Source organism: Perognathus longimembris, chromosome 3, assembly GCF_023159225.1.
Source record: "Perognathus longimembris pacificus isolate PPM17 chromosome 3, ASM2315922v1, whole genome shotgun sequence".
NCBI classification, from domain to species: Eukaryota; Metazoa; Chordata; class Mammalia; order Rodentia; family Heteromyidae; genus Perognathus; species Perognathus longimembris.
In genome coordinates, this window is record NC_063163.1 from 57,330,398 (window position 1) to 57,344,818 (window position 14,421).

Sequence of the window (14,421 nt, forward strand, 5' to 3'; positions counted from 1 at the left end):
TCTGAGGATCACAGTTCCAAGCCAGCCTGGAAAACAAATCAATGAGATTCTTATCTCCAATTAACCAGCAAAAAGACAGAAATAGAGTTGTGGCCAAAGTGGTAGAGCATCAGCTTTGAGCAACAAAGCAAGACAGCACCAAGGTCCTGAGTTCAAGCTCGACCTCCAGCACAAAAATAAATTAATCAATAATAAATGAGTTTTCTGTGTAATGGGGGTTCTACTTCCTACTATTTTAGGTTTTGTTTTGTTTTTTAAGTAATTTCTCTGGACATTTGAAATAATATTCACTGAAACAGACTCCAGGAAATGGAAACATGGGAGGTGTTTGTGTTGCTTTTATTGTTTTTGTGGTGGTGATGATGGTAGTGATGTTTATTTTAGCTTTGGGTTTTTTTTCTGTTGTTGTTTTGTTTTATGGGAGGTAAGGGGGGCGTGCAGAAGGGGAGGGAGGGACGGTGAATAAATGCTGTTAATGCTATTCAGTATACACTATATAGAAAATGACCTACGTAACTTGAGGACAGGGATGGGAGGGGGAAACTAAGGAAAAGTAAAGGAAGGGGGGACATTGTCCAAAAAAGCAACATATGCATTACTAGACTTAGAAAATGGTAACCACCCTGTACAAAACCTTAATAATAACAACAAATTATTTTAAAAAGAAGGAAGGAGTGCTCTCTTCAGCAGCACATATACTAAAATTGGAACGATACAGAGAAGATTAGCATGGCCCTAGCACAAGGATGACACGCAAATTAATTAAAAGAAGGAAGGAAAGAATAAAAGGGAGGAAGGAAGGGAGGGAGGGAGGAAAGGAAGGAAGGCAGACAAGCAAAGCTGGGCACCAGTGACTCAGACTTGTAGTTCTAGCTACTCAGGAGGCTGAGATCTTAGGATTGAGGTTCAAAGCCAGCTTGGGCAGGAAGGTCCATGAAACTTTCTATCTCCCATCAACCATCAACAAAAGAAGCCGAAAGTGAAACTGTAGGTCAGATGGTACAGCACTAGCTTTGAGCACAAAAGCTCAGGGACAGCTCCCAGGCCCTGAGTTCAAGCACCAGGACAGGCACCAAATAAATAAATAAATAGAATAAGTTATTTGAAAGTGAAAGGACGGGGCTGGGGATATAGCCTAGTGGCAAGAGCGCTCCCCTCGTTTACATGAAGCCCTGGGTTCGATTCCCCAGCACCACATATACAGAAAACGGCCAGAAGTGGTGCTGTGACTGAAGTCGCAGAGTGCTAAGTGCCTTGAGCAAAAAAGAAGCCAGGGACAGTGCTCAGGCCCTGAGTCCAAGGCCCAGGACTGGCAAAAAACAAAAAAAAGAAAGAAAGAAAAGAAAGTGAAAGGAAAAATGTGAAAGAAAGTAGCAATACTATCTAGAGAGAGGCCTCAAGTTGGAATCCCCCAGTATTTTACCTTTTTTTCTTTTTTTCTTTTTTTTGCCAGTCCTGGGCTTCTTTTTGCTCAAGGCTAGCACTCTGCCACTTGAGCCACAGTGCCACCTCTGGCCGTTATCTACATATGTGGTGCTAGGGAATCAACCCAGGGCTTCATGTATATGAGGCAAACACTCTTGCCACTAGGCCATATTCCCAGCCCCACTAGTTATCTTTTTTGGTCACCTTTAATAGAAATATTTTCTGCATTCTCTCTATAATCCTCTATTCTATGATGATGACTTCAGCAATTACTGTAATGATGCCTCAAATTCCAGAGGCTTTCATAACTTACAAAAACAACCAGACATGTTTTTTATGTCCCTTGTGCAACAACTAAATTGAGGATATTATTTTAATATTGGGAATGAGAAAGCTTGGAAGGATCTGTGAGATTCTATAGTTTACCACCCAGAAGTATACAAAGGCTGCAATATTGCCATTTTGGGATGGAAAAATCTAATGAAGTAATGAGGATATTTACTCCTTAATCTGATAGTCTAAGTAAATATTACTTTCTAAGTAGTCACCTTGTTAAAAACAAACACAAACAAAAAACTAGATTATGTCAGGGTATGGCTCATGCCTGTAATCCTAAAAATTCGGGAGCCTGAGATTTGGAAGTTGAAGGCCAATTCAGGCAAAAATAAAATAAAATAAAAAGCTTGTGAGATCTCATCATAACCAATAAAGAGCTGGGTATAGTGGAGTATTCTGGTTACCCCTGCTATATCAGCTATATGGAAAGCATAAATAGGGGGATTACTCTCCAGGCCAGCACTGGCATACATGTGAAACCCTATTTGTTTGTTTGGTTGGTTGTTTTTTGCCAGTCCTGGGGCTTGTGACTCAGGGCCTGAGCACTGCCCCTGAGCTTCTTTTTGCTCAAGGGTAGCATTCTACCACTTGAGCCACAGTGCCACTTCTGGCTTTTTCTGTGTATGTGGTACTAAGGAATCGAATCCAGGGCTTCATGTATGCAAGGCAAGCACTCTACCACTAAGCCACTTTCCCAGCCCTTCGAAACCCTATTTGAAAAACAACAAAAATGTGAAAGCGGTCAAGCACTTGCCTAGCAAATATAAGGCCCTAAGTTTAAACCCCAGTGTTGGAGGGCGGAGGTTGGCTCCATCTCCACTAAGATCTCCTCCGACCTTGAGCTCTAGGGTTGAGGGCCCTGCCCTTGTCTGCTGGGAATCCCAGGAAAATTCTCTTGGCTGTGAACAATAGTAGCACAACCCCCATGGGTAGTGCATCCCCCAGCATCACGCCAATTCTAACTAGAATGATAGGTTGGTTCAAACAGATACTATGAGGCAGATTCTAACTCCATTGGCTACCTGCGTGTGACCTGGCATGCTCTGTAAGTGTTGTAACCTCATTGGCTACCAGCGTCATTGACCATGTGGTATTTCTAGAATCTTGTCTTGATGGGTGTGCCTGGAAGGGAAGTCTCATCCCCAGGTAATGGGTGTTCCTGAATCCCAAGAGACGGGGTGGGCACATGGACTATAGGTTACTGAACCTCTCAGTCAAGTGCTTGGGAATGGGAGTTTCCTGTGACCCAGCCCCCTGACCTGACCCTGTTTAGGGTCAGGCCAGCTCAGACATGTCTCCATATTCGAGTCTTGTGTCTCTTGTCCCCATGGCGTCCCAATTCAGCTCTCCATTGGAGCTGAATTGGTTTGTTGGTACTTAAAAATCTTCCAGAAATAAGTCTTTGTGTCTCTGTTCTGTTTCGTGTTATGTTTTTCTGAAACCAGGGACTGGTCCATCTGGAAACACTGACGCCTGCTTGGCCTCAGCCCCCAAGGCTGGGCTGCGGCCCTCACTGGTCAGCTCGCTTTTTACTTCCCCAATAAATCCATCTTTTTCCATCTTTTTACTTGAGACTATCTTTGAGTGGTGGACACTTGGAGGGATGGGGCATTCCCTCCCTCAAACCCCATAGCAGCCAGTACTACCAAAAATAAATAAAAGACTACACATACTCTAAATTGCAATATATAATATAAATTGCAATATATAATAGCATATTATATGATGCTTGAACAGCCAAAACACATTTGTTTTAAATCTCTTCATAGTAGCAATTTTATTTGTACTTGGGTTTGAACTCTGGGACTCCTAGTTGTTGTGCAGATCTACTACTATTTGAGCCACACTCACAGCCTTAAATCTTCATTCTGTAAGAGAAATTTTAATAACTGGAAATGATCCAAAGTCACTAGACCCAGATGTGGTAAATATAAAAATGTACCAAACAGAACAGTGTCATTTGTGATTAAAAATAATATTGAAGCTGGGCACTTCAATCAAAACTAAACTTCTTATTTACAATCCATTTCATGTCTTCACACATTTTGTAAGCAGCTACCTTCTATAAGAAGAGCAATCTTGCCATTTGCTGGAGGCTTATGCCTGTAGCTACTCAGAAGGCTGGAGATGTGAAGGTCACAGTTTGAAGCCAGCTGGGCAGGAACATTTGTGAGACTCTTATCTCCAATTAACCACCCCCCAAACAAAGAAAATAGAGGGGTAGCTTACATGGGAAAGCCCCAACCTTGAGCAAGAAAGCTAAGGGGCAGTTCCCAGGCCCAAAGTGGAGGCCCCCATACCAGCACACACACACACACACACACACACACACACACACACACACACACACAAATAATAATAATAATAATAATAATAATAATAATAGAAGCTGTTTCTGTTTTAGTCTTTGATTTTTAACTTATTTAGGGCAATCCTTTCATAAATGGCTCAGTTTTTTAAAAATTTATTGTTATTATAGTGGTGCTGTACCAAGAGATTACAATTATATGAGTCAGGTAATGAGTACATTTCTTTTTGTACAGTGTCTTCTCTCCAGAGACTGTTTGGTAAATTCTTTCCCAGTCCCTCCCTCCTGTCTCCACTCATGTGTTGTCCAATGAGCTCCACTGTTGCACTTTTTCACCCTTCTTCCCTTGAGTTCTTGCCCGTCCCAAAACCCATCTGAAGATGTGCTCTTGAGTACACCATACATAAGGTAAAGAAGAGAAACTCATCCAAAACTAAAAACTAAAATGAAAAAAGAGAGAGAGTGAGAGCTCCTGTTCCCATCTTGGAGTTCATTTCAGTATGTATATTATTTTATATAAATATGAAGATGCACTGAGGCATTGTCCCTTTGTGTTCCTTTCCTAAGAATATCTTCTTTTGGTCTCTACTGTGTTTGAGTTCTGGAATCCCATATAATTTATTGTATCCCAGTATATTTTAGATCTAACTTCCACATATCAGAGAGAATATAGGCCATTTGTCTCTGAGCTTGGCTTACCATAAATGCTTCATTTTTTTTTTAATTAGTTATGGTGCTTGAACTCTGGGCCTGAGCCCTGTACCTGAGCCTCCTTGTGCTCAAGGCTAGCACTCTATCACTAGTGCCACAATACCACTTTTGGTTTTTGAGTGGTTAATTGGAGATAAGAATCTCATGGACTTTTGAAACTGCAATCCTCAGACCTCAGCCTCCTGAGTAGCTAGGATTATAGGCATGAGCCTTGAGCCTCAGGTGCCCAGCAAATCAGCAAATGGTTCATTCTTTTTTTGTTTTTGTTTTTTTTGTCAGTCTCGGGGCTTGAACTCTGGGCATGGATGCTGTCCCTGAGCTCTTCAGCTCTAAGCTAGCCTCTACTAGTTGAGCCACAAAGCCACTTCGGTTTTCTGAGTTGTTTATTGGAGATAAGAGTCTCATGGAGTAACCCCTCTGTACTTCACTTTGACAATAAAGAAGGAAAAAAAAGTCTCATGGATTTTTCTGCTTGGGCTGGCTTTGAACAGTGATCTTCAGATCTCAGCCTCCTGAGTAGCTAGGATTACAGGTATGAGCCATTGGCACCAGGCAAATGGTTCATTCTTGAGTAATCTTTACTAAAATGAATCTGTAGTCAACTTGTAAGTCATTTTCATACTAATGAAGATTATGTCCAAAACTGCAAGTAATCTACCAATTATATTTGCACTGGGATAGGATGTGAAATTATTTTTGTCTAAATGGCCTTCAGCAATATTCCCTCAGCAATAGTTATTACATTGCCAAAGAAAAGTGTTATTAATAATATGTATTAAATATCATAACTGAAGGAGAAACTTCACATTTTCTAAATCGTGATTACTTTGGAGATAGCTTCTTAAGTTTTACAATTTCTCCCTTAAGGCAATCATTCCAGGGCAGGGGAAAGCAATAAGGAGAATTATTATGAGCAAAAACACAGTATATGCATGTCTGAAATACATAGTAAAACCCTTTTGTCTTTACACACATATACACACACATACAGAATGATAAAGCAAAACAGGATAGGAGGTGTAGATATGAGTAGGAGCTGGAAAGGCTAAGATGGATAAGGATAAATATGGTCAACAGTTTACTTCCATGTATAAAAACAGAAAAATAAGCTGGATGTTGATGGCTCACACCTGGAATACTAGCTACTCAGGGAGCTTAGATCAGAGGATCATGACTCAAATACAGCCCAGGCAAGGAAATCCATGAGACTCTTAGCAAGTGGCACAGCAAAACCTCTCAAGGACAGCACCAAGGCAGTGAGTTCAAAGCCCCAGGGGATGGGGCTGGGGATATAGCCTAGTGGCAAGAGTGCCTGCCTCGGATACACGAGGCCCTAGGTTCGATTCCCCAGCACCACATATACAGAAAACGGCCAGAAGCGGCGCTGTGGCTCAAGTGGCAGAGTGCTAGCCTTGAGCGGGAAGAAGCCAGGGACAGTGCTCAGGCCCTGAGTCCAAGGCCCACGACTGGCCAAAAAAAAAAAAAAAAAAAAAAAAGCCCCAGGGGATACACACACACACACACACACACACACACACACACACACACACACACACGTCCAATTAAAAGACAAGGACTTTGGGGTTAGATTAAGAAAAGGATAAGAGAACCACACATGCATTAAGGTTTAATCTGAGAAGCACAACCTTGAGTGACAAAGAATAAGGGATATGTTACATGGATTACATCTGACACAAATTACAGCAACCCCTAGGGAATGGGTGGTGTCTGTGCTTCAGCCTACCTCTGGTGCAGAGCTGAAGACACTGTGGACCAGCCTAGTGAGGGGTGTGGAAGGAATGCCACATGTGAGCAAGAGCAAGGGCACATGGAAGGCAAAAAGGACAACTGAAAATCATCAGAACAAACTAGAGTCCTCATTTCTTCCTCACTGACATCAGAGTTGCCAATGTTGTTAACACACTTGGTCCACAAATGATAAAAGCTGTCAGTTAACTGAGAATCTGCAAGGTGCTTCACTCCAGCCTGTCAATTATCCTCCACATTAATGACAAATCAGGAAAGAAATTTTAGTGAATAGAGCTCCGGTTTAGAGAATTTCACATAGTACAAAGCTCCCATGGGTCCAGCATTTGGTATCTATACACTTGCCTTGTAGACAGGGACTCTCCCACTTAAACCATGGTCCTAAATCCTCTTTAAAATATTGTAAATGGGCTGGGAATGTGGCTTAGTGGTAGAGTGCTTGCCTGGCATGCATGAAGCCCTGAGTTTGATTCCTCAGTACCACATAAACAGAAAAAGCCCAAAGTTGCCCTGTGGCTGAAGTGGTAGAGTGCTAGCCTTGAGCAAAAGAAGCTCAGGGACAGTGCCCAGACCCTGAATTTAAGCCCCATGACTGGGGAAAAAAATGTAAAATATTGTAAAGGTCATGGTAAACTTATATCTCCAAACAAATTAACTTCTTCCATAATTTTTTGTTTGTGTGTGTGTGTGTGTGTGTGTGTGTGTGTGTGTGTGTGTGCTTTACTAGAGATTAAAGTTGGCCTGAAGTTTGCTGCTCAAATTCTCTACCATTCTTCAGCCACACCTCTCATTTTGCTTTAACTTTGCTTTTCAGATAGGGTCTCAAGCTAATTTTATCTGGGTTAGCCTTCTATCTAAAACTTTCAAGTAGCAGTAGCTAGGATTGCACCAAGATGCCAGTCTTGTTTTAGAGATGAGATCTCCAGGGCTTGGAGTTTGGAACCTGCCTCACAGACACAAGGCCCTAAATTCAAATCTAATTACTGACAGAGAAAGAGAGAGAGATTGAGAAATAGAGACAGAGAAACAGACAGGGAGGGAGAAAACTTGCTATGCTTTGCCTGTACTAGCCTTGAAATATATCCCAAGTAGCAGAGTTTATAGCCATGCACCACCATACCAGACCTGCTTTACAGAATAAAGAGTAAAGTGTGGTGGTACGTGCCTATAAACTCAAGCTACTGGGGAGACACCCAACCCCTGAGTTCAAGACCCAGAACAAGCACATGCACACACATACACAGGAAAACAAAATTTACCAGCTTCACATGGCTTGGCATGTGTTAAGATTTGGATCTTAACTATTCCCTAAAGACTCATTGTTGAAGGCTTGGTCCCCCAAATAGTAGTGTTCAGTGGTGGGGTCTTTGGGAAGTGATTGAATCATGAAGGCTCTGGCCCATAAATCTACTTATGGGTTCTTAAGGTAATGAGTTTGGTGGGAAGAGCTGTGTTGTAAAAAGTAAACTCTCTTTCTGCTTCCTGACTACCATGAGGTGAACAGCTCACAATTGTGTGGTAAACCACACAATTCTACCATGACCTACTTCCTTGCCACAGGCTAAAAGTAACCAGGTCAAAAAGACCATGGACTTGGCTAGGAATGTGGCTTAGTAGCAGAGTGCTTGCCTAGCATGCATGAAGCCATGGGTTCAATTCCTCAGCACCACATATACAGAAAAGGCTGGTAGTAATGCCATGGCTCAAATTGTAGAGTGCTAACCTTGAGCAAAAGGAAGCCAGGGACAGTGCTCAGGCCCTGAGTGCAAGCTTCAGGACTGGCAAAAAAGAAAAAAAAGGCTTAGTCTCTGAAACTGAGCCAAAATAAGCCTTTCCTCTTTTATGCTGCTTTATCTCAAGTATGTTGTCACAGCAACAGAAAACTGACTAACACAGTTTCTAAATTTCAAAGCACTGATATTAGAGCTAGCTGTCTAAATTAATATTTCACTATGACATTTACATCCATTGATATAGCATGCTTTGATTGTATCCACCCTCCCTAATGAGTCAGTAGGAAGATACAGGTAAAGTAGTTAGGACAGAGGTCTCTGGTATAAAGTAGGATTACAAAACAGCATTTCACTCATAAGATGTCACAAGTCCATAGTCAACATGAGTCTCAAGTCAGGAACAGCACATGACTGGTTCTCTCATTCAGGAAAGAATGCATGCTGAGTAATCCCCTAGCCAACACAAGCTTCAGGGCAGTGCATGACTAACTACCTGATTGGATACAAGATGCACAGACACCGAGGAGATGGCTCAGATAAGGCCAAGTTGGGTTGTCTCACCATGAACTGGCCAATCATCATAAAAGCCAGGGAATTTTCCTCTCAGAATTTCTATGAAGAACTCTAGACAAAGTTCTGCAAATGGTAACTCTCTCAAGATCCCCTCCTTGCTTCCTGAACTTTGCTTTCTTCCCTAAATTAATTCTCTAGTACTCTGTTGTTCCTCTTGATTGTCTGTGAATATCACTTGTCAAATCCATAAGACAAAGGACACAACTACTTCTACCATGTTAACACAACTTTTTGTTTCTTACCTTTTCCCTCATTTCTCTTAGCAGGATGACCTCCAGTCCTTTCCGCTTTCCTGCATATTGCATGATTTAATTCTTCTTTATGGCTTTGTGTGCAAATGTCATATTTTCTTTATCCATTCATCTGTGAAATTTGCTGTGCCAAATGTGGGTATGCATCTTTTGTATGTGTTAACTTCATTTCCTCCAGGAATTTATGTGTGTGTGGTTGAGTTCAATCATCTGGATTTTCTATTTTGGGGTTTTTGAGAAACTTCCATATTAGCTGGAATAAATTAAATTGCAACAAAATCATTTAACAGTTCTTTTATCTCTCTCATCCACCCCAATGTCACAGCATTGGTGATTTTTTTTGCTTTTGTTTTTAGTAATAGTCATTCTGAGTGAGGTAAGGTAATTATGGTTTGCATTTCCCTGACAGCTAAAGATATTGGGTATTTTTCATATAAGTACTTTTTTTTAAGAAGCATCTATTTAGACCATTTGCTCATTTTTTAGAATGAATACTCTTTTGGAAGTACTGAGATTTGAACCTAGGGTTTTGTATTTGATATCTAGGTACTCATCCAGTGGAGCAAAGTTTCCAGTCCTTTTTTTAAAAAAATTATTTATTGCCAGAGTGATGTACAGAGGGATTACAGTTTCATACATAAGGCAGTGAGTTCATTTCTTATCCAACTTGTTACCTCCTCCCTCATTTTCTCATACCTTCCCCCCTCCCCAGTTCCCTCCTCTCACTCCTCCCAGGCCCCCCCCCCCCCGCTTTTTTTAAAGTCCCAGTCCTGAGATTTGAACTCAGGGCCTGGGTGCTGTCCTTGAGCTCTTTTCACTTGGGCTACTGCTCTACCCACTTGAGCCATAGCTCTACTCCTGGATTAATTGGAGATAAGGGTCTCATGGACTTTCCCTGCCAAGGCTGGCTTTGAACTGTGTTTTTTTTGGATCTCAGCCTCCTGAGTATCTAGAATTGCAGGAATCAGTACTTAGGGGTGTGTGTGTGTGTGTGTGTGTGTGTGTGTGTGTGTGTGTGTGTGTGTGTGTGTTCATAATGGGGTTCAAACTCAAGGCATGAGCTCTGTCCCTTAGCATTTTTGCTCAAGGCTGGTACTCTACCACAGTAGCCACAGCTCTATGTTTGGCATTTTGGTAGTTAATTGAAGATAAGAGTATTATGAACCCTGCAGCCTTGGCTGGCTTCAAACTTCAGTCCTCATATGTCAGCCCGCTGAATAGCCAGGATTATAGGCCTGAGCCACCAGCACCTGGCAAGTTTTGGTCTTTTATTGATACCCATCTCATACATCATGTATGATCTGTTCATTCTTTCTTATTTTTTTTCTCTTGTTCTCAAGCCACCTTGATATCTTTATTTTCTGCTTAATTCAATCTTTTTTTTTTTTTTTGCCAGTCCTCGGGCTTGAACTCAGGGTCTGAGCACTGTTCCTGGCTTCTTTTTGCTGAAGACTAGCACTCTACCACTTGAGCCACAGCACCACTTCCAGCCTTTTCTGTTTATGTGGTGCTGAGGAATCAAACCCAGGGCTTCATGCATGCTAGGCAAGAATTTACCACTAAGCCACATTCCCAGCCCCTCCAGAGGTTTTCTTATAATTGATCTTTATTATTCTGCATTTTTTTTTGCCTGTCATGGGGCTTGAACTCAGGGCTTGAGCATTGTTTCTGAGGTCTTCTGCTCAAGGATAGCACTCTACCAACTGAGCCACAGTACCTCTTTCAGTTTTCTTATGCTTAATTGGAGATAAGAGTCTCACAGAATTTCCTTCCTGGGTTGGCTTTGAGTTACAATCCTCAGATCTCAGCCTCTTGAGTAGCTAGGCTTACAGGCATGAGTCACCAGCTCCCAGCCCAGCACCATTTAAAAAAAAAATTTGTCCAATATTCCAGCAATTTAAATTTCTTTATATTAAGTGTTTAGAGAGTTATGAACTTTTGAAGGAATGTTACCTTATTTTCTCATATTCCTCATATTTCTGTGTTGAGATTTGTACTCTATTGGAAATAATATTTCCTCTACTTTTATCTACCGACCTGTTTTAAAGATGCACCTTAGTTTGTTGTGTAGCATTAAACTTAATTCCAAATGGACTTCACAGTATATTTTCCCTATGGCTTCTAGCCCTGTGATTGATGGGTTTGATACAGTATGTACTGTGTCAGAATCTGAGGAAACTACTTGCTCTGTTAAGTCTCAGAAGAGTACATACACTCCTTCTGGCAGTTCAGGCTGCTGTATTGTAAAGAGCAAAGTACATTATATAGGGTGAATCCTCTGAAGTGACTCCTGCAATCTTATCAGTAATGTGTTATCTGAAAGCTTTTTTTTTGAGATATAGCCAAGAAGATAAAGGGCAGAGCACTGGAGGCTCATGCCCGTAATCTTAACTACTCAGGAAACTGAGATCTGAGGATCGTGGTTCAAAGCCAGATCAGGCAGGAAAGTCCTAGAGACTCTTATCTCCAATTAAGCACCAAAAAACTGGAAGTGGGGGCTGGGGATATAGCCTAGCGGCAAGAGTGCCTGCCTCGGATACACGAGGCCCTAGGTTCGATTCCCCAGCACCACATATACAGAAAACGGCCAGAAGCGGCGCTGTGGCTCAAGTGGCAGAGTGCTAGCCTTGAGCGGGAAGAAGCCAGGGACAGTGCTCAGGCCCTGAGTCCAAGGCCCACGACTGGCCAAAAAAAAAAAAAAAAAAAAAAAAAAAAAAACTGGAAGTGGCACTGTGACTCAAAGTAGTAGAGCTGTAGCCTTGAGCAAAAACAAAAAAGCCAGGCCTTGAGTTCAAGTACCAAGACCAGAAAAAGAAGAAAAGAGAGAGAGAGAGAGAGAGAGAGAGAGAGAGAGAGAGAGAGAGAGAAACAGAGAGGAAGGGAAGGAGAGAGGGAAGGAAGGAAGGAAGGAAGGAAGGAAGGAAGGAAGGAAGGAAGGAAGGAAGGAAGGGAGGGAGGGAGGAAGGGAGGGAGGGAGGAAGGAAGGGAGGGAGGGAGGGAGGGAGGGAGGGAGGGAGCGAAGGAGGGAGGGAGGGAGGGAGGGAGGGAGGGAGGGAGGGAGGGAGGGAGGGAGGGAGGGAGGGAGGGAGGGAGGGAGGAAGGGTTGTAGGGAGTACAGCTGACTTCATCTTGATTAGGGAAACATGGTAGAAATGTTGGAGGGAGTAGATTAGGTCAACCTGACCCCAAAATTCTGCTTCTGTAAATGGCTTGCTTAACTTGTTACTTGCTCTACCCCCTGTCAACCCCCTACATCTGTGCTATGCTTGTACCTTTTGTTAAGTTTTTTAAAGTAGGTAGCCGGTAAAGGAGAACACCACGCAGTATTCAGGCAGGAGAGAAAGTTTATTACCAAACTGCTGGCCTGTGGCCAAGGTGAACCATGGCCGGAGAGAAGGGAGAGAAGGGAGAGAAGAGAGAGAAGAGAGAGAGGGGAGAGAAGGGGCAACCCCACCCAGCCCTGCTTTATCTAGGGCAGGGGCAAGGGGTGTGGCCAGGTGGATTAAGATGTGACCTCAGGGAAAGGGAAGGTAAGTGCCTCCAGGTCAGCTGGTTACCCAGATAACTGAGTGGAGACTTACTGAGGTGGGGGCATCTACATGGAGACCTCAGGGAGATGACCTTACATTCCAGCCTTTTAATTGTTATGAAAAAGGACAAAGACTCTCTCTGGCTGCTTCCTGCTGGCAAGGGGCATCGGCATTAGGGGTAAAAGGCAGAAATGTGGCCCCTCCTGGAGAAGGAGGGCAGTAGGGTCCCTTGGTGGTAGATGCCAGTCCTTCAATGAAGCCTGGAAGAAGTCTCATGAGGCAGGGGCTGGACAAAAAAAAAAAATTAAGGCAAAAGGAAGGGCTTAGGGCACAAAATTAAAAATTGGATGACTTGGCTAGTTCTTATACTCAGGTATGGACATTAGATGGACAAGCTACTACCTCTTGATCCCCTGGCTCTGATTAATTTTGAAAGGGTGAGACAAAGTGGCTCCATTTAGGCTGTGACATCATTCTCCTCTTACTCCTCTCCATGATCCTTGTTCCCTGAACTGGCTGAGTCCCAGGAGTCTAGGTGCTTGTTGCTGGGATGGCTTTCCCCAGTTGGTATACATGGGGTTTGAACTCAGGGCCTGGGCACTGTCCCTGAGCACTTCTGCTCAAGGCTAGTACTCTACCATTTGAGCCATAGCTTCACTTCCAGCATTTGGCTGGTTAGAGATCAGTCTCTTCAGCCATGCTTCCAGCCTGGCTCTTCGCTGGTTAGTTGGGAGATGGAGTTTGAGAGAGATTTTCTGCCCGGGCTGGCTTCGAACTGCAATCCAAGGAGTCTTTACCACAAAAGCCCTTTTTTATTTCCAATTAAAACAACAAGACCAAGGGGACTAGAGCTTATCTGTACCTTGTCAAGAATTGACCAAATACTTGCCAGAATTCTGCAATGACAAAACTCAGTAGATGTGATGAGTTTTAGCACAGATATATAGCTAGATGGACATACTAACAAATGATGTTTACACATACATACACACATGGAATACACATACACACTGTGCACATAGGTTTTACAGCATGCAAAAATGAATTTCAGCAGTAGACTCTTTTGGAATTCCAATAGTAAATGACATTTTTTTTTTGCCCAATATTTTAAAACCACGTGGTCGGTTAGAAAAACAATTTTGCTAGCAAAAAACGATGGAGAAACCATATTTTGATCAACTCCAGTGGGATGCCATGTTGAGGGAGGTGGCAGGAGGACACAAACACACTAACAGAGAACAGGTAGCAAGGCATAATGGCGCCTGAGCTGGTGCCTGTTAAACCCAATATTCACCACGTGGTCAATGCTAGACAGTGTGCTGACAAAGCACACTGGTGGTCAAGCCTCAGTATCGGAGGTCTGTGAAAAGAGGCAGCTCTGTGAGCAAGGCACGTTTTCAGGATGGTACGACTTGGAGTTTTCATAAAGTAAGCAAGTAAGCAGAGAGCAAGTAAGCAAGTAAGATGAGAGAGGGAGAAAAAGGAAGAGAAATAGAGGAAAAGAGAGAAAGAGAGCCTGAATATAAGTGACTTCTGACCATTTACCATTGCAGTGGCAAAAACTGTATCTGTGTGAGTATTTCGAGCAGGCCTCATTGCACTGTCAAGAGGCGTGCTAGCAGTGTCCTGGCTCGGGTGTAACTGTGATGCAAAACCCAAAAAGCACAGGAGGGAGGAGCCTGGTGAGTGGATGAGAGCTTACTGGGAAGAAGCGGCAGAAGCGGTGGATGGAGCAGCAGATAACTGGAGCAGCAGCAGTTTCACTCACCAGGGTAGACAAGTGGTGT

The 14,421-nt window shown here is 42.9% G+C and overlaps 1 non-coding gene across 1 annotated transcript; it reads left to right on the top strand.

Annotated features, from left to right (window-relative positions):
• Positions 1–674: 674 nt before the first annotated feature.
• On the top strand, positions 675–781 carry LOC125349745. The gene has a single exon (XR_007210563.1). It is a non-coding gene; the product is annotated as a U6 spliceosomal RNA (small nuclear RNA).
• The last annotated feature ends 13,640 nt before the right edge of the window (positions 782–14,421 follow it).